General features: G+C 34.9%; 1 long non-coding RNA gene across 1 annotated transcript in view; it reads left to right on the top strand.

Annotated features, from left to right (window-relative positions):
• Positions 1-20693, top strand: part of LOC148054791 (uncharacterized) — a 207472-nt gene extending 186779 nt beyond the window's left edge. The window contains exons 2-3 of the long non-coding RNA XR_015707021.1: positions 19695-19749; positions 20497-20693. This is a non-coding gene — a long non-coding RNA (uncharacterized LOC148054791). The remainder of the gene's footprint in view (positions 1-19694; positions 19750-20496) is intronic.
• Positions 20694-21193: the final 500 nt, after the last annotated feature.

Here is a 21193-nt window from a genome sequence, read left to right as displayed (position 1 = left end):
AAACATTGGCTAGAGTGCCATGCAAATGGAAACTCAATGATGATGGGCTTTGAAATTCCACATTATAATTCACTCAAAAATTAAACGAGAAAAGAGAAAACATGGATATTTTCAGGCATTGTGCCACTGCTGAAAATAAGGCAGTTTTTGCTGGCATTTCTACTCCTCAGTTAAAATTAAACACGTTGGCATTTGACCTCAGATGCTTAATGTTTCAGCAGGTCTGAAGAGCATGTCCATCCCATCCCTCCCACTCAGTAGTACTTTGTAATATAACACATTCAGATATGGCCAGCCAATCTTACTGGATATACTGCAGCACGAGAAGTTACATTGCAAAGTCATGAAGAAATGTTGGAAAATGTCAGTTTTGAACTACCCATTTTAAAAAGAAGTTTAATCGACTTTAGTAAATAGTTGGAAGATTTCCATCAGAATAGTCCTCCAAATGTACAACTAAATAAATGGGAGATTTCCTGCAAGCTCTGTGCACAAGGGTAGCAGGTAATTATATCTGTGTTCGGAGTTGCATTATTCCACAATTCTTCAGCAAAGTTTTTTGTCATTTCTGTGGAGCAGTGGCAAATAGCAACTCTCCTGTACGTAGCAACTCTGCCTACATGGAGAGGGTCAGCCTTGCCTGTAGCCACTTTCTCTTCCCTTTTTCATGCAACCTGCTACTCACATACAGAAAAGCAGGAGAAGAAAGTACATACTTATTTCTTACCGTTCTTATTCTTCTGTCAAACCTTATGTCGGTACATCGTGAATAGGCTCTCTAGACTCTTTACAGACCACTTAATTCTCAGCTGAACATTTGAGTTTTAAAGTAAACACTTGTGAAACTGTAGTCCTTTTGCAGGAAGGGAATAATGGACAGTAAGATGAACTGTAAACTGCATAACACCTGCTGAGTTGGACATATACCATCCAGTCAGGACGTAGTAGCAAATGTAATGTTTTCCCTAATTAACTGTAATTGTTAAAATGTAATATGCATCTCAGCATTCATGCTGTCTTGATTAGTTACATGAGTTGCTCAGTATTTTGTAATGGATGAATGGAATAGTATATACACATATGTCACCTCCCACCAGGAAACCTGAGCACCTTTCAGGATATGTTATATAATGTTATTCAATGGTTGTCATAACACTTCAATCTTTTTCTCTAAGAGGCAGCAGCAAATCAAGTGGCGTATTTTTGTTTTGAAATTATATGTGTTCTTGTGAGTGAATTTTGTTTATAAGATCTTTATATATGTGCTAGAGAACTTGCGATCAGTGAAATCACATTGCATCTGAAGCAGGTGATCCTTAATTTCCTAAGCTGTTTGTTCCCCATCCTTGGACTTGCCTCATGAGAAGCCTTGTCCTTCATTACAGAGTATTTAATTTTCAGTGAGTGAGGGACAACTTTGGAGCATTGCAGTAAAACTCTGTTATACTTAAGGGCTCCTAAAATGTCAAATGCTTCCTTATCTAGGCACACATTGTAACAGCATCTGAATCAATTAAATTTTTTTATTTGCCCATTAAGGACTTCATCATTTTCCCATGCAAGTTTCATACGAAGTCCGTTATTTTTCTGGCTTTGATTTTTGGTTCTTTGAGTCTCTGTGAATCCTATGAATTTTCCATGTGTGACACTTAATTTTGGAATTACTGTAGTTTTTAAGGCAATGCCATATATGCCTTGGGTGGTTTGGCACAGGCCACAGTCATGAAAATCCTGGGCTCACAGGCTCATCTAATTGCCCAGAACTTGGTTTCCTCTGGTACCAAATATGCGCTCAGTTCTTGAGAGGATCGGGAGCACTGCCCTGACAGGGGCCGCATGTGTAATAGCAGAGGAAACAATGAGTGGAAAATTGGAAATAATAAGGGAGCAAAAGACAAGATGATGATAGAAGACAAAAAAAGTCATGAAAAGGAGGGGGGGAAATTAAATGAGCAGGTGTTTCAATTGTTTGTTTTCTGTAACTGGACAGAAAGATCTCTAATTGCCTGCCGGAGTTATTTTTTCAAAATGTACTTACTCAAAATGGCTGCAAACAAAATAAATACAAAGATGTGATCTGCTATAAGCTATTGTCTGCTTTTGCTTCGTTCCACAGTTTATTCTTTGGGATTTCTTTTGAGTCTTGTGGATTTCTCTTGTAAGTCTTCAAGAAATAGCTACCCAATAGCATGATCTATATTTGTACTTTTTACTATTTCTTGAGAGATTGTAATTTAATAGCTAGAGTTTTTTAGTGTTTATCTGCATTTTTAACATTTCTTTTAATATAAGCTAATCTTGTTTCTATCCAGGAATCTGGTCAGGATTTACTGTCTCTCATTTATCACAAATTTGCTTGGAATACTACAATAGCTGCCAGCTACACTATTAACTAAGAGCTCTCAACCCTGTATCTGTTACTTTTTCTTCATTATCAGCACCAATCTCAAACTGCAAACTGTTCATTAACAGTCCTCCATTTGCACCAAAAAAACCCCTTGGAAGCAATAAAGCTGCTGTTCCTTCTTAGTGCAGGCTGACAAAACCAATTCTGTCTACAGAATGCCTCCTGATGGATGTGTTCCTTCTAATTTACACTGTTAAAATTATCACTGTTTCATCTGTTTTAATTAAAAAAAAAAAAAAACAAAACCAAAAAACCACCAAAAACCAAACCACAACAAAAACAACCCACAACAAAACCCCCACAAATGAGATTACCTGTGATGCTACTCACTATTTCTTCATTCTGACTCAAGGCTAAACCTGATTGTTAGAAGTCAAGTGACTAGGAGGTGAATAAATGGTGTGCTCATCAAATCACCTGTATCTTACATTGATAGAGTAAGCATAAGGAGAGAAAAAAATGTAGTGATCAAAAGAGAATTCCTGATGAAGGAGCATCACATTTTATATAGTTGAGGAAGATAATTTCTCCAGCAAGACAGTAATGCAGCAATCTTAATACACACAGTGTATACTGGGGGAAAATGGCTTGCCAGGAGAGTGATTACGATTTAAAATCAACAATGGTTTCTTATGCCTGAAGAATTATCTTTCCTTCAGAGTGATTGTTTGGAGTTGCCTTAATAGTTTTTACATTCAGCACCATTGCCATAAGGTCACTGAGGGAAGGGGGCGAAAAATCTTTCAAGCAACATGATAAGAAGAAATAAAAGGAAAGCTATAGAGAGACTTGTGAGAAAACGTTCTAACTGCGCAAAGCCAATAGTTGTTACAACAAGTAAGTTCAACTTTTTGTCATAAATGGATATTTACACTGCTTACTCTGAGTTAAGGAGCTGGTATAGAGGGCAGGATCCTCAAGTGGCACAAACTGTTGTGATTCCACTGACAGCAATTTATATCAGTTAGAAGTTTGACTCCTGAAGTTTAAAATAGGTGGGTAAACATAATGGGAAAAACATGGGAAATAAACATATCTGGTAGATTCCCTATGGGAAAAAGTGTAGCTTTTATTTGGTAGACAGCTAGATGATGCTTTAAAATACTAATTTAAACAGAAATCAGGATCACAATTACCCATATTTAATTTAGGAACAATCATAAAGAACTTCATGTGGAAAATCTTGCAAGATCATCCTACCAGAAAATACTTCCATAGATTTTAGTGGTCATTTTACTTAGGTTATTATGTTTGTACAAAGTATTTTTGAAAAGTTTCAAACAAGCTATTCAAAAGCATAACTCTGATTCCGGTATCATGTCCTTTGAAGCAAAGAAAACTCTCCCATTAATTTTTAGGGAAAAGATGAGTGTTTACATGATCTAAAAAATGTGTAAAAATAACAACATTACCATTCTACTGGTAAAACCATCTTAAATTATACAATCTTTAAACTTTTGAGAGGATAAAATCAACAAATTGTTTGCAGGTCTTTGTTTCTTTATTGGAGCCAGTGTAAATTCTACTTGTCTCTCAGACACTTGTATACGAAGTTCATTATGTCCTAGTCCCACAACAGGAAATACTTAGAGTGTCTCTCCATCTGCACATATATGTGTGTGTGTGCGTATATATACGCACATAAGTATTTAAAATAAAAAAACTACAGAATATTATACTTAAGACTATATTAGGCTAAGAATAAAGCAAGCCTTTTTCTCACTTAGTATAGTTGAGAGGCTGACATTGTTTCTTAAATATTATTTCATATTTACTGTATGCTACTAGAAGGTTTACTCCTGCAATTGAACAGAAACAGTTAAACACATAAAATAGTGGGTGGAAAAGCTTATTTTCTCATATCATAGTTGTTTTGTCAAGTTTCTTTTGAAATATGACTATATCCAGTTTCACAATACAATAATTATGTAAAAATGTACTTTAAAAGAAATATAGCCATACAATGATAGCATGACATAGTGCAAATCTTAAAATCATGAAGAGGTTATTTCACTAGTGCTTGAACAGCTCACTACAGTTTTGCTCCTACATTTGAGATTTGTGCATGCAAAATAAGTCATGTAAAGGAACAGTTGTCATGTATGAAAAGCTTTTTTTTTCCGGTTCTTTAAATGGGAAGTGGAGGGATAGAAATAAGAGTAAAGAGTGAGCACTAAAATGTGTTACAAATTACCTTATGCTAAAAGAAACAGATTTCTTCCAAATATGGGATTGGGAGCCAGATCCAAAATTCTCCTAAATCATGTTCAGAACTAGCATTTTTGTTCAAAAGGACACTTTAAATATGAAAGATACTGTTTAAAAATGCGTATAGCCCTAGAGCTGCAAGATAAGGAAAGATTGTGATCTCTTAAACATTAATGAAAATAATTTAAAAGATTATAGTTGTATAGGTAGACCATTAGAGTAGATAAAGGACCCTGGATTTTATTCCTTCATGTTTGTTTTCTGTACTCAAAATTAGGATGATTCCTTTTGTACATTTTCTCACATTTATAGATGCCAAATGAGGTAGGTGGTACTGTACCAGGAATGATGTCAAATGTGAAATACTCAAAATATCAGGGGACAGTTAGTTTCTTCAGATTTAGTTTTTTCTGATAAGTATGTAAACAAATGACATCCTTATTCAACAGGTCTTTCCTTCAGTGAAATTTATCTCCTACAGAAGTAGAAAGTCTATATAGCATTTAGGTTCTACATAAATCTCATTTTCAGGATGGAAGGTGAAAGATATGTCTTCTGCATACCTTTTGAGGAAAGGCAAGGTTCGCATCTGAGCATTACCAACATCATACCTCCTGACAGTAAGAAGAGTAGCAAAATATTTAATGTACAAGGAAGAGGTATCTAGACTCTAGTCTATCTTATGAATTATCAGCACAGGTTTTAGATATTTCCTGTGTTTGGGGTTTTTTAATTATTTCATTCTGCATGTGTTGAATTCAATGTTAAATTTCCACCAACTTCAGTCTCATAGATGGGTTTATAATTCCAGTCACTAGTAAGCTGAGCACATTTTATGTGTCAGGAGTAATACAGAAGGAAGAGACCAGAACAGAAGATACACCTTAAATAGAACATGCCATGACATTTTCCAAACAAACAGGAATTTTTCATCTCTTTTTTTCAGTGTGCTATGCTAATTATAAATTATGGTTAATTTTTAAGATAAAACATTATTTCCCTATTCTTTTAAGACTGTGAAAATGGCACGGCATTTAAACAAACTGGATCTTTTTAGCCGCCTTCACATTAAGTGTTTATTCCTACAAAAGTGTGAATTGATTCTCCATGTGCATAGGCTTTGAAACTAAGAGATTTATTAGAGAAAGTCAGAGCACAATACTGGGCCTGTTGTTTAAAAAATTTCAAAGCAAACCTGTAATTGAAAAGCTGTAAGAACTTTCAATTTTCCTATAGCATTTCAGCATATTTAGAACTATGTCATGACTTGAAAAGAGAGATGCAAACCAGGATTTTCTCTTTTTTTTTACAAGTTTTGGTGAAAAAAGTATGGCTGAAATGTTAACAACAACAAAAGCTCATTTCTGGAACATAAAAACATTGCTGGAATATTCAACTTATTTTGCTATTGTTCAGTGAAGTGTTGCTTGCTTTCCTACTGAGCACATCGTGTTCAATCCGTAATGCAAATAGATTCAGTTCCAATTCATTTCATCCCCATGTTTTACTTGTTTGTATCCCACAGAGCCTTTTTTTTTGATGCCAGATATCTGCTCACTTTACTTCTTTTTTTTGTTTTGTTTATTCATTGGCCTGCTGTACAACCGAGCAACATTCTATCTGTCAATAAGGTGTATTTGAATACATGGCTATTTATCTAGAATAATAATGGTCAGCTGCTATTAAAACTGGCAAGATGACTGTCTCACATAATTTACATGATTTTATTGTGAGGCACTCATTAATTCTGACCTTTTAATATGGCTTTGCAGATCAGATAATGTTAAATTTTAAAAATGCCTATTTAAAAATCTCTGCAGGTTATCTGCACTTACACTACACATGGATGCATAGGATAGCTTCTTTTTTAGAAATTTCTTTCAAAGCTATGCATATAGATGTACCCCAGGATTGCTTTCAAAATTAGCTAAGATGAGTATCGTTGTGGTGAGTTATATTTAGTATTGATGAATTCTTTCACTGGCAAACAAGTAGGATCTGTCAAAAACGTCTACACAAATGCTCACTACTCAGTTCTGAATCTGAATCGTCCCAACACTATTGAATGTCAGAAATCTCTAAGCATTTTCCTACTCTTTTCAGTAAGTTTTTCTCTTCTCAGTGGAGTGCTACAGAAGAATGGTTTGTATAGTTCCTTTCTTTATGTTCCTCCAGCTGCTGACGTCACAAACCATTTGTTATTGGTTGCAGATATTTACACCTTTGCTGAATAACACCAGAGTTAGAGAGTTGTTGAACTCTCCACAGAAAATTCCCTTTTGCTATAAGTTCGTTCTGTTTAAAATCTGATATTTTTAAGGCACATGCTAAGGACATTCAGGTAATTTTTGATGGATTTCCAGCATTTATATGCAGATCTCACATTAGGTAGTGAATATTTAATTTGAGTATATCTGGCTATATAAACATATACATTGAAGTTGAGGATTCTGGCAAAATAGTCTAATGTGCATTTTCTTCCACACCAGGATTTTCTCTCAGACTTTAGCTCTCCATGAATCTGTGTCTCTACTGGAACCTCTTTAGCTTACAAAGTAAAGCATGTAGTTAAGTCCTTGTAGAATAGTACCTTGAATAAGAAATGATAAAGAGTAGGTATTTATTAGAGTCTTTCAGAATTGTACTCTGACGAGGAGGTGGACCTTTTTTTTTCCATCATATTGGTACTCATGAATCCCCAAACCCTTTCCATTCTTCCTTTTAGTGTTTAATTTCCAGAAACAAATTTTATTTACATGAATACTAGTTAAAAGTAAATTCTTAATTCACAAACTGGGGCTTTTACATCAGCAAATGTACAGTACAAATGGAATATGACAGGTTTTCTAAAACCTCTCAACAGGACCCTAGTGCAGAGGCAGTTAAATCAGTCAGCTTGCAGTGAGACCAAACTCCTGACAACCAGAACCCTACACACAGAAGTAATTATTTAGTCTAATTCTGATAAGAGAAAAGTAAATGTAAATGCTGTACTGCTGTACCTAGCTAGTGAATGCTGCAGTGGCCTCAATTTTGTAATCATGAGGTCTCAGAAAGAGCTGTGGCTGGAAAAAAAAAAAAAACAAACAAACAAACAAAAAAAACCCAAAAAACCAAAACCAAAGGAAGTTTTAACATATTCTAAGGTTTCCAACCCTTCCTCTTTAATCTGTCACTTACCTCTTTTTGCCATGACTACCTGAAATATTGAAAACCCCAGTGGTTTCTCTAGATTTTTTTTCTGTTTCTGAGCATGACATTCAGTCAGTACCTCACATTAAAGGAGAAACAGAAGTGGAATATCAAAATCACAATCTAATGTTCACACTTATTTCACACATTAAACTTTAAAATTAAAAAAATGATTCAACTTAGAGAAACAAATCTACCTAAAGGAAATATAATCTGGTTTTAAGTATGACCGCTGAGAAATGTGTTTTCCTTTGAAATGCTTCTGGATTTTAATACATTGTGTGTTTACTTTCATTACATATGACTGTGGCTAGAGACCAAGAAAACCAATGGACTTTTTAAAAAAAAAACAAAACAAAAAACAGTGTAAACAAAGTTGAAGAATTTGATCAATACCTTGCAAAACCCAACCTTTGTCAGCAGAGTTAAAGAATTTCTTTCCCTATCAAAGTAATCATCCTCTAAAATTATTCACTGAAATCTTCTAAAAAGCCAATGATTTTAAAGAAAATTCTTTATTAATACATAGATAACATATTAAGGATACATGCTTTTACATGGGAATAGCTAGACATAGAATTGAATGTCAGAATCTTTTCTTTTGTACTGTGTTTGATTCTAGATGTTTTAGTCTGTGTCTCTGTATTTGCATATATTTGTGGCATCACATCCATAGAAAAGATTTCTGGTAAACTAAAGGAGCTTTTCCTACCTCTTTGAATTCTGAAATGTAGGATATACTGACCACTGGGAAGTCTCAGTTAAATTAGAACAGAATAGCATAACAGAAACCTGCTGAGCCATCTTTATTTATTTATTTATTTATTTATTACAAGTTAACTTTTCAATTTACACAGGCCCCTGCATGAGGCCTGCAAGTCTCTGAAATATTTAAGCTTATTCTTAATGATTGTCTCATTTCTCTGGCAAAATTAAAAACCCTGTAAAAGTTCAGCAATTATACAATCAATATGTTAGTCTGAAGGTTTAAGAAATAAATAAACAAGGACAAGTTTATCTAGCTAGGAAGCAGATGGGCACTTGATTAGCTTTAACAAAATATGTTATTCCCACGGACTTCAACAAACTGCAGCAAATTAGGCTTTGACTAAGTGAGTTGTTAGGTGTCCAAAAGCCAGTAAAGAGCGTGCTTATTAAGTTTGTTCCCATTTTTAGAGGATGACATGGTAAAATGTCAAAAGGCGAAATATTGAATTGACTCTGTAAAACAATAAAAGATGTAATTAAATAAATGCTACTTTTTCTATTTGCTTGGAAAAAGCAAATGGAGGCAGGCAGATGGGAGAAGAAAGGTACACAAATTAGAGACCTAAGTTCATATCCATGAGTAATATTGTATTTAGATGATGCTTGCATTAGCCATTGTCCATCTGTAATATAGTAAATGTTCTCTTCAAAAAGATGTCAAGATCTTAAGCGTGTCAGGGAAGGACTTAAACATTACGGGCTAAATTGATGGAAAATTCCAGGGGACAAAGATTTAATGAACTGGTTGGTTTTGTTAAATGGACAATTGAGATTGTAGAGAAAAATTTGAAATAAACATTTTTCCATTTGTATTGCTAAATCATGGTCATTGATCTAAAACTAAGAAAGGAATAATTTAATTTGGGTATTAGAAAGTGACTAGTAATCAAAGGACACTGCAAAGATTTTAAAGGCAGTGCATGATTCTATCAGCGGTCTTAACCATGCTTAAGTGTCTATACATTGGAAATATGGTATCACTGAGGATATGATTAGCAATATAATCAACATTTTATTAGGTGTTTGAAAGAGGTTATAATAACATGGTATTAGAAATTGCATTTAAATTGCTGTCTGATTGGAATTATATATTCACTTCATGCGGTGCAAATATTATGAAGCAAATAGAGATTGACCATAGTTCTATTCGTCTGAATCCTCCTAGCGTAACACACCCTTCAGTAACTATAGAGATTGTAGCTTTGGTTTCCAAAACTGCTTATTTATGCATAGACTTCTATATGACTCTGTAACTAAATAGCAAAAGACAGCCTAAATATGTAAAATGCCAATAAGATCTGAATGATATCTTCACCTTCCGGTTTATATCTCCAGCCATTGTCACTGGAAAGTAATCTTTTATTGAGAAGCTTCTATGGAGTCTAATAAAAGCTGCATAAAATTTTAAGCTGTAACAATTTCAATTTCCCTTCTCTGGCAGATTGATGAAGATAATTTTTCATCCTTTCATAGGTATCTTCCTTAAATTCTTCCTGAATATATGTATAAAGATATTCTTTTTTTAAAGATTAAATAGCAGTATTTGCATACAAAAATTAGTAGAAGGTGTAGGTGAAAATAATTTCCCATGCAAAGTCTCAAGCATCTCATTCTTTAGAGCTGAAGTGATGATCAAACTATGACGAGAGGAGTTGCTGTGTCTAGGATTTCATATGCAATGGATCTAATATCTGATCTATTCAGTGCCTTTTGATTTTTTTTTGTCATTATCCTAGTCTGTCAGGGATATACTGATCTATGAAAGTTGTCCTCTATTCCCCCGACAATGATCTTAACAGAAACCATAGTTGACAAGATTTAATATATTTCATTAGCTATTTGAGAATAATTCATTGAGCTTGATAGGCAAATATAGCAAAGTGGTATTGTATATGGTGGGGAAATAATTTGGTTTTTTTAGCTTTTTCAGTGATAGCTCAGAATAGGACTGCATGTCTAGACTCAGTTCATTAGAAGAAAACAGAAAGCTGTAAGCCCATAGGAGAAGGCTGACCATTGATCTAGCTGGGATTTTTGCCCACTGAATTCAGCGAGGGCAGCATCCCATCTCAAGTCTCTTTTTTTTTTTTTTACGCCAGTCCTTTATGATCTTCCTGAAATTCAGTTAGATCCATCTTGGGAGCCATCCTGTATGATGCTGATCACTTTCAAACAAGCTGAGATAAAAAGATGTTTTGAAACTGAAGCTTCATCCATATAGCCAGCATGACAAACCTGGCATTTCCATCCCAAGGAGCCATGGATGATTATCCCACCATAAGGCTAATCTCTTGAACAAATTTATCAAAACACGTGTAAAATAAGACAAAGCTTAGAGAGATTAGACAGCTCTCTCTGGCTCAGCCATCACAACTCAACGACACTGAAGTTCAAAGGCAGCACTATGTTAATGCAAAAATAAACTAGTTTCTGACCAAATATGATGTCCCACCTACTCAAGCTTATCTGGTTTCAGGCAGGAGAATGGGTGTCACTCTTGTATATGACAAAGTAAATTTGAAAAATAATTTAAATACTCTTGTATTAAGTTACTTAAGTACAGGTGCAATAATTGTATATTTTTCTGTTATCTTGCAGCTGTGCAAGTTCATGGAATAGAATGAAATTAAAGATGCTGTGACAGGGACAGTTCTCAGGACACTAGCTAGTACGTACTCCTGCACCATGCAAGGTCACAAAACTGTTCCTAACAAATATTAGACTCACCCAAGGGACAAAATTTCCAACAATAGTGGTACTACAACCAGTGTAGGCAATCTGAGATTTTTTTTCAGCTTGTTTATGTTGATTAAATTTTATGCAGCTTCCATCAAGTTGAATCATTTGGATCTCTTTCCCAATAACTATGTTTTTAAAATACACTTTTTCAGACCTTCACGGATCCTGTTTGAATTTTATTTTTTTAAGAACAAAAATATATCATCCCGTAACAAAATACAGTTTTTCTTGGCAACAAGATGAATATTGATTCAGGTGTAACACAACTTTACCAAAAGTGACATTAACAAACACAGAACTTGGTTATATGCTTTTGACAAAACAAGATAGTAGGTTGATTTGGGATTTGTTTCAACAAACATTAAAATTCAACTCTAACTTATTTAAAGACTTTTATGTTTTAGGATTATAGAACTTCCTATGATTCAATATATGTGTTTTACTTAGAAACTGTACAGGATTCATTTTCAACTGAGTAGTACACTTTGCAAATCTGTATCTTTCTTTCCCCTCCCCAAGTACATTATTAACTTCTACTATAAATTTCCAGATAAGCAATCCTTCCTGCTAAAACTCATTAAAAAAAAAAAAAAAAAAGGCTTATAAAGCAGTACCCAGAACACTGCCGGATACTCACTCCCGCAGGTTTGTGTCAGCACCCAGAACCATGCCGCCAGTCCAGTGCCAGCTGGTACGCTGCACCAAGGAAACGGGCAGTTGTAGCTGTGAGCTAGCTGTCAGAACTGTCTAAGGCAGGTTCAGAGTAAAAGAGTACAAATAAAGGGACCTTCTTCACACAAGAGCCATGGCTGACCATTGCAGGCCAAATTCTGCCTCAGAGGAGGAAAAAACAAGGGAATAGCTACTAATTTCAGTCGGCTACCAGCTACTGGAAGTGTGAACAGTATTTGGCTAGGAATTTTCAGTGAAATCTTATCCAAAGCGCAGTGTCAAGGGTTAAAAGGTAGTATCTTTAAAATTTATTCTGAAGTCCTTTCATTTATCTCTTCCCTGTTCTTCACCTTTCCCTGTCCCCCAAGCAAATACTTAAACCGCCCTACCTACATTCAGATATGAATTGTTTTCTCATCTGGCTAAGTATGTTCATGAATAAATAGCTTAAATGGAGTGAATTGTGTGCTTTTGTCTGGGTATAATATGCCAATATAGTACCAGAACTATGAAAGAAACTGGGCGGTATCCGCCTTTCTTATTGTCTGTCTTTAGTGAGAGTTATTATGAGAGTATGAATGTGGCAGAGACTTTTCCCACGACTTGCAGTAAGCAATCTCAGAAAACAAGCCCTGCTTTTTTATTACTATTTCTAGAATTATTTAATTGCTGTTATTGGTTTTTTCTTTCATTTTTCTGTGCATAATTTAATTGCTTTATTGCAAAAGCTTAGGGAAAAAACACACCTCTCGAAATGGAAATGACCAGGCTCCATTCAAGTGCTTTTAGGCCATATTCACCATATCATCATCTTTATTGTCACAATTCTTCCAGGAATATAATGAACACTTTTACTTTCTAGCAGCATTTAATTTGTCAGCCTAGCATTATTAAAACTGTTCTTATAAGATCAATAGTAGGAAATTAATCTTACTGGTATGGTACAGTAAAGTTCAAAAATTTCTTGCCTTCAAAGGTTTCTTAAAATTATTCTTTTGATATGATCACTGTTTAGAGAACTAGCCTGAAGAAACTGATAAGGGAAAATGCAGAATTGCTCTACTATTGGTTTGTGATAAATATTTGTAGAAGGCAAAGCTGGTTAGGTCAACAAGCACACTAAAGACCTGATATTTGCTAAAGCGTTTTCTTCACCGTGGTGAATGAAATGCTATGATTCATGCTGTAACCCTTACTGTAAATGAGGAAAATGTATATCTAGCCTATTAGCAATAATCCCAATGTCTAGAATTATTAGACACCGAGTCATGCTATGGCCAGTGCAGACACTCACCAGTACAAAACACTTGCTCCATAAAAGCTTGCAGTGAAACAGCTGTAATAAGTGGATACAGCAAGAAGACAGATTGGTGGTGAGCACCAGCAGGCTCTACAGCAAGCAGATCTGTTGTAATCAAGTGCCCAGCACTCTGTTGGTCCACACTGCAAACTCAGTATTGAAGTGAGTTATGAAGAAAACAACTTAATCTTTGAAACTTTCTCTGATGCCCCGAGGCTAGTGCTTCACTATTCTGTTGCTTTTCAAATTGGTCTAAGTTTTCAAAACCAAGCCAAACTAAATGCCTTCACTTCATTTTGCTGCCAGTCCTTGTTATTTTTAAAATGTTCATTTAGTTCTCTGGGTTTATTTCCCATTCTTTTTCCCCTCCACATTTTGTCAAATTTTTAATTACTACATATGTCTCCCCCCAAACACAGTGCAAGTTAGATGGAAATTTTCATTAATTTCTTTCAATATTAAGAAACTGGTTGCAAGATCCAAATTGTTATGTATTCCTTTATGACCTTTTGTGAAGTGAATTTATATTCTACGTAAGTAGTGAAGATCCAAGTGAAAGCAACTCTATGCAAAGTCTGCAATGTGGAAATATCTTCATTCCTCATGCAACCAGTCATGAATCTGCATTTAAAAAAAGTAAATTAAATACCCCTAAATCCATTATTAGAAATTCACAGATTTTTAAGATGTCATTACTACCAGATTTTTTTTTTTTTTTTATTAACAAACCTCTTCTGGTGATTAGTAGAAGAAAGACGTGGCAAAGCAGAATTGATCCCTGGTCCTCATCCATATCAGTCCAAAGTTAACTAGCTCACTTTCAGTCAGCACTAGAAGAAATTAATCTGTCTTCCAAAGAAATTATTTGCAACTCCATCATGCAGTCCTAAACACTCTAGACAGCTTCAGGAGAATAATGGCTTTCTGTTTGTTTCCCTAAAGAAATGGGAAATGTCTGATTTGTACAACAGGTACTACTCCGTTTGTCCCGTGCTGCTTTTCAACACTCAAATGTTTGAGGTATATTTTTTGCATATTGTAAAAGGTGATATGCCTAGCACTAATTTAGGTTTCTAAATGAGCTTCTGTCTGCATGGAGAAAAGGCATTTGAAAGTTCTAAACGCAGAGTTGTCTTCATCAGAAAGCTGTGAGCGGCTCATGGCTGTGAACTTACTGCATGGATTTTGAGGTCCCGTTTTCACTCTAATACTGTGTACATTAGTCCCACTTTTTTGTTATGATAGAATAATGCACAATAAATAAATTGTATTCTTTTGACTCTTAGGTAAGCCAGAGTCTTGTATTTTAAGAAAGGTTTATCATAAACTAAGTTAACTTTCTGCAATAATCCTAAGATATTATTAGGGTAAATTGCAATTAAGAGGGAGAAGTAAAAAAGCCTACCATGTCCCTTCCTTCTCTCTCTACCCAGAGAGAGGAGGGGAAAGATGCAGGGCTCCCAGGGGCATCAGAGATGCCTGGTTCCTCTGAAATGGTTCTTTTCTTGATGGTTATAGTGGTAGATTCCCATGGTGCAAGGGAGCAACCAGAAACCATTAGTAATCTATAGGCAGAGTTGACACAGGTAACATGGAGAAAGTTTTTTGTAAGTGTTTTTGCCACTGCTTGGGTGAAGTGCTTTGATTTATGGTGAGACAGGTTATGTTTGTGGTACTGTGCTGGGACTGGCACACGCTCTCTGATTCCTGGCTTGTAAATGGTGATGAAAGCTGAAAGGGAAAAAATGACGTTTGCCATTGTGTGGGTATTTTATGCTTGGATTAGTGTTAATTTTTTACCGTTCCACTTTCTGCTAGGTATGCACTATTTGCCTTTTTTTGCCAGGTCTTTTTCTTCCTGAATAAAGACTTCTTTAATGAACTGGGTTTTGCAGTGCATAAGGGTAGAGAGATAAGATTGTTCGCTAAATTGCTGGACCACTGTTTCAGTATTGGTGAAATTTCCATGCTTTGTGTGCAACTAATTCAAAGTTTCAGGAAGATCTTCTCTTTGAACAGAAAATTTTGAACTTTCAGTTGTGTTAATTGAAATCATCTGACTCCAAAGTATTTACCCTTTGCAGTCCTAATAGATAAGCCAGAACACCACATTGCTTATGCCACTTGCTTTATCGAATGGTCTTATCTATTTTCAGTATCACTAGGGTCTTTCATACTTAAAACAACAACTTAACTTAAGACTTGATATGCAAAAATACATGTTTGAATTTTATAGCAAAGAATGAATCAACTTTCCTGGAGATTTACAGAAGAGTTAACATTCTGTGAATCCGTCCAAATGAGGTCAGAGTTTAAAAAAAAACTGCTGGTGATAAAGTTTTGTCTTAATTTTATGCTTTGCACCTAATCCTGGCTTGCTGCTTCCTCACAAAACACAGAGAAACATGTCTTTAAATTCTTATTAATTTTCTTTTTATTTCTTGTGATTTCTCTCAGTTTTCTCTTTAATCCTTTAGCAATTAGATTTGCACTTATTCTGCTCTACTGAGTAAACTTTTGTATGGCTCAAATCAGTGAAGTAAGAAGTAAGAATTTGCAGCTATCTGAAAAAAAGAATCCTGCTGGTTTTATTTTGGTCTTTCTCAAGTCTTAACTGCATGCATTTATTCCAAACTTCCAGTACAGTGCCTTTCAATTGTACCTACCACCTTGCAAAGATTTGATCCCTTGGTTTCTTTCCAGCAAATTTCAATGTTTTCATGTAGCTTTCCTTTGGAGAGGAAAACATACTGTTATCCTTATTTTGGGAGGTTTTTGCACCCACAGTGAAGCTGAATTTGAGGATATTTTGATTACTGCAACACTGTACCTTGTCTACACAACATTTTTAACTAAGTCCTGAGCCTTAACCATGAAGCTTCTCTTCCTGTGACTCTGCTACCTGGATGCTCCTTGAAGAACACATATAAAATGCAAATCTAAAAATTCAACGTCATCATCCTTTTCTATTTCATTTACCCTAATTACCCTAATAATGGGCTAACTGAAGTTTCATTATAATTGTGTTTGCAGCCTCTATAGCCTTTTTGATTTCTTCTACAATGTCATATTTATTGTCCTCTTGGTTGGGAAAGGAGAGATATGCTTCCAAACCTATATTATTCTTTCCTTGAAGTGGAATTTTAATCCATCAGAATTGTGTGTTATATATAGACATTTAGTTAATTAATCTAATCTGAAGCATTCATATAATATTACTTTTCACCAGCATGTCATTACCCTTCCTGTACTGTGCTATTAGTTACATTAGCATTTCTATTTTTCACAACATTTATTTCTAAATTCTGTCAAAATGAAATCTGCTTTTGAAAAACAAACAAACAAACAAACAAACAAACAAACAAACAAAGAAAACCAGAAAAAAAAAATGTTTTTTAATGAGTCCACAAGATATTTTGACTTTAATTGATGTATCAGTTTTATGGATTTATCTGAAGTGTTTGTTAAGCAGTTTGTAAACTATCCATAATTTTCAGTCTCCCTTCTACAGCCTGAGCCTAATCTGAATGAATCTCCTGCTTTGATCTGTGGGAATTAACACATAGGCACAACATGCCCTACGGTTTTTCCCTTAAAAGCTTATTGGAAATAAACACATCAAATAATCACAGTTTCTGAAGAACAAAATTATGTTTATATGATCCTTGGACTAAGGAAATCACAAAATTTAACATTTTGGCTATGGCCAACTTGCAAAATCTGTCACCCACTGTTGTGATTTATATATGCAGCCATACTTGTAATTCTCTCTTTGTGACAGACAGAGCATTCTCACGACATCAGTATGTATCTAGGAAACTAAGAATTTGGTTAAAATAAAGCTGCAAGAACTTGAAAAGCCTACCTGGCAAGAGAAGATTCTTTGCTTTTAGAAACAAACAAACAAAAACCCCATGCTCTGAGCCCCAGTTGCTGGAAAGAACTGAAGCCAGCAGAGAAAGCTGACAGGAAAAGAAATGGCATCTTAATGTGATTTAAAAGAAAAATGTTTTTTGTTCCTGCCTGGTCTTAATCTCAGATTAAAAAAAAAAAGAATTTCTATTGGCAAATACATAGATATTGGCAGGGCTGAGGTATTCTTTCCAGCCAAACCAAGCTGATAAGTCAGTTTCTGTGTACGCTTGGCTAGAGGGCCCTTTCCCATCCAAGGTGTGGACTCTCCAGAGAGCAGCTTGCTACTGTTCAGTTTTAAACTAATCAGGTCATTAATGTACTAAAACTGTGCTAAAACATGAGCATTACAACGTCTTTGTGTTCTCTGGGAGTACATAATTTGAGTACAGCAGAACATTCCTGAGTAGGCGACAGCAGCACTTGTTAACCATGTGTGAACTGCTGAGCCCAGTCATGACACCAGAGCAGGCAACGCCGGCCAAAGGCGATGCCAGCTATAGACAACTGTCAGAGCCCTGTCTGAGAACAGACACAACTCCACGCCAGTGCCACAGCAAGATTTTGAGCTGCCCTAATCTTACCCAAGGGTGAGGAGTGACAAATTGCTGAGTTAGAGGAGGCTGGGCTGAGACTGGCACTGGTGTATCTCATTTTTAGATGAGTTCTTGCGACTTTAGTGTTTTGAGAATTGCTAAACTGGAGTCATCTCCAGCTTTTTCCTCTATATGTGTGTCCTTTAATCATTGCATTGACACAACTTTTCAAAAACTTGACAGCACTACAGAAGTCAACAGGGGGCAAGCTTTATATGTTCCCTTTTTATGTTTCCAAACAGTCCAAGATTCAACTAAAGAATCATTTAATCCCATATTCCTTATGAGAGAAGTGCTCTGAGGCACTGTATGGTATTTCGTTAGGACAGAAATAATTTATAGTCTCTGTGAGAGCCCATTTTTTTCTAAGTAAAAAGGTAAGAGGATTGAGTGGCTGAATGAATTTTTAGACAAAAATCTTTTGGGGACCTAACCCTTTCTGGTTAGCCTAAGAACAAAACCAAAGGCAACAAGGGAGAAAAACCAGTCAAAGTTAATACGAATATTTCAGATCTAGATCATATTCAAGTTAAGCTTTGATTTTGAATTAAATTGTCATTCATCAAGAATTAGTATCAAAAAATAGAATTCGAATTTAGGTTTTACATATTTGTTTTTCATGGATGATTTTGGGATATCTGCATACTTGATACAGTCTGCATCAATTTTTTCCTATGCTCCTGCTTGGCTAGAGCTAGTTTAAGCAATCACGGCAGGTTATCTAGCTCAAAAGAAATTATGAGCTACAGCAGCTCACACTGTAAGATGTAGTAGTGATAAAAACAGTCTTGATTTCCTTAATATATTGGACTATAAATTGCAGTGCACCTTAACTAGCAAAACTATCCTTTCAGCAGGGACTCAATAACTGTGTCAAGGTATGCCACTTCCTTTAATTACTCAGACCTCCCAGTTTCTCAAAAGATCAAAAGAAGAACAACAAAAAAAAAAATTGGACTTGAAATGCTCAAGATGAGGATTACATTTTGTCTTTGGTCTTCATTGAGTCTCTCACTGGGCTTCATTTGAAATTTGTAATATACAAAAGAAATGAAGTTCGAAGCCATTATAAAAGTAGATCCTAATCACCTTGAGATTTGGGCTGGAAGCTGATGACATCTTTTGTATTTCTGTGTCATTATTACCAGGCTTCTTATTTAACAAGGACAGGAGAGAAATATTTTTCTTTCTAGCTGCCTAAAATGCAATACTTACTGTATTAGCCAGAAAGACATTCAGCACACATCTGTGCAACACAAATGTTCTTTTTTCCATAAAATCATTTTTTGCTAAGTGTGCCTGAGTATGGTATTTCTTTAAAGTCTGTATTGCGTATTTGGGAAAGTATTTCTCCATTTGGATTCCTTTTTCACTTACAACAACTGGAAGCAGTTGAAGACTACCAAACTGTAACATCAAATTTACCTTATTTTGGCAATGGTATTGTTCCTTTATTTTAAAAGTCATCATGTAACCTACGAGTGCTACTGATATGTAATTATAGTTTCAAGTAGTATTTTCCTCAAATATTGTAAGTACAGACAAAATTCATAATCTAGATCTGTATTGTGTGTGCTTCCCATAAATGATTAAATCTTAGTTATAATTCCTTATAAGAAATTGAGTCATACCAGGGTATTTTGGATTGAATGAGGGAAATTCCTGTATATTGTCACTATAAATTGCAGTATTTACAGTAGATGCAAGTAATATTTCCAAAAGTTTGGGAATTGTGATCAAATTATTTTTGGCTTTGACTTTTTTTTTATTGTTCAATATCTGGATAGTCCTTTTTATAATGTCAAAATAAATCTAATGTGTAGAAGATACAGCTGAAATACAAGACTAGTAAAACTAAGGAGATAATACATAATTTATATGCTGTTTTATTTTCTTAAAGGAAACTGACACAAGATTAATACTGCAGTATATAAATGGACTCTGTATTTTTTTAGGTATGTACAGCCATCCTTACAAGTTCTAAGTCCTTTTAGTGGTATTTTAGAAATTTACTTTACCACTTTAGCATCCTATTCTTTTCACACCTAAAGTATGAGGACACTTTACGATGTTTTAAGCATTGTAGCTGGCAGGTACTGATACAGCGGGGCTAAAGCCATTGTTCAAAATGCTACGAAAGACTGCACTTCACAGTAAGACACTACATAAATGAACTGCTACTTACATAGAGTTTTCTTGGCTTTGACTTCAATTTTCTTAACAGAGAAAACATCCGTGACATCCATTCCAAGTGGATGTTAGTCCCTAATCTCTAATCTCTATGTGTATTTTGAAAGTTTATTGCAGAATTCTGTGGCTGTGCTAAGGGTTAATTCATGGAAGCAGAATTGGAAAAGGAGCTTCTCAGAAGTTCTTGTAAGCTAGCTTTCCTTTCTAATGAAAATAATCAGCAAAAGAGCTTTCTATTCTTAGTATATAAACAGCCTACATGCAGAAGTACTGCAGCAGTTGCCGTAGACAAGTTACAGTTGGGCTAGAGAGGTGCCAGATATTGATACTACATCAATAATTAATCTGTCATTAGAAAAATTAAAACATTGAAAATGGTTAAAATAATATCATTTTAGTATATCAGAGATACTTAAAATAAGTGTGTAAAAATAAGTGTTAAAATAATTATTTTTTTTAAAATGTTAGATTTCAAAATGCTTCAAAGTAATTTTTTTTTTTTTTTTTTTTAGATTTCCCTGATCTGATCAAAACAACTTGGCATGAACTGGCAAAATATTTTCATCAATCCTAATTTTTACTTTCTGTCTTGCCCTAATGGCAGTCCCAGTTGGGAGCTGTGTGCCTTTCTGTTTGATCTGTGAAGATGTCTGTTGGAAAGGCCAAGAGATACATGAATAGACAATGCTGTGAGATCAGTTAATCTCTCTCACCATGGGAAATAACAGATATGGCCATATCAGAAAACTAAAGTTTGTTTTAAGGAAATAGTTCAGTATTGAACTCTTCTAAATCATCATATATGGTATATTTAGTGGGATTTTGCCAACTGTGTAGAAAATAAAAGATTTGTAAGAATAAAGAAACAAAACTGAAGTCCTTAACTTACAGAGGATCATATCTACATGGCCTTGCTTTTCTCTTTATTATGTCTTTTTTATGACTTAGAAATTTTTCAGCATTAGACCTTTTCCGTATCAGTCAAAAGTAGAGATTTTTTTGTTCTGCCTTGTCAAAGTAGCCTACCACTTTTTTCTCCTGATGGTATTATTGCCCTGCTGTAGGCATTTTGGAGGCCATATAATTGAATTTGTTTTCAAGGCTTTTTTCTAATTAATTCTTATAACAAGTTTACCAAGCATGGCTACACCATGGGACTCACTGGACAAGGTAATTAAGAAGGACCTTTTTATGTTCAGCTGGGCATAA

This window comes from Nipponia nippon, unplaced genomic scaffold (genome assembly GCF_047370975.1).
Source record: "Nipponia nippon isolate SJK-2023a ecotype South Korea unplaced genomic scaffold, ASM4737097v1 scaffold_3, whole genome shotgun sequence".
Classification (NCBI taxonomy): Eukaryota; Metazoa; Chordata; class Aves; order Pelecaniformes; family Threskiornithidae; genus Nipponia; species Nipponia nippon.
Note: the sequence above shows the minus strand (reverse complement) of the source record. Positions and strands in the feature narration are given on the sequence as shown.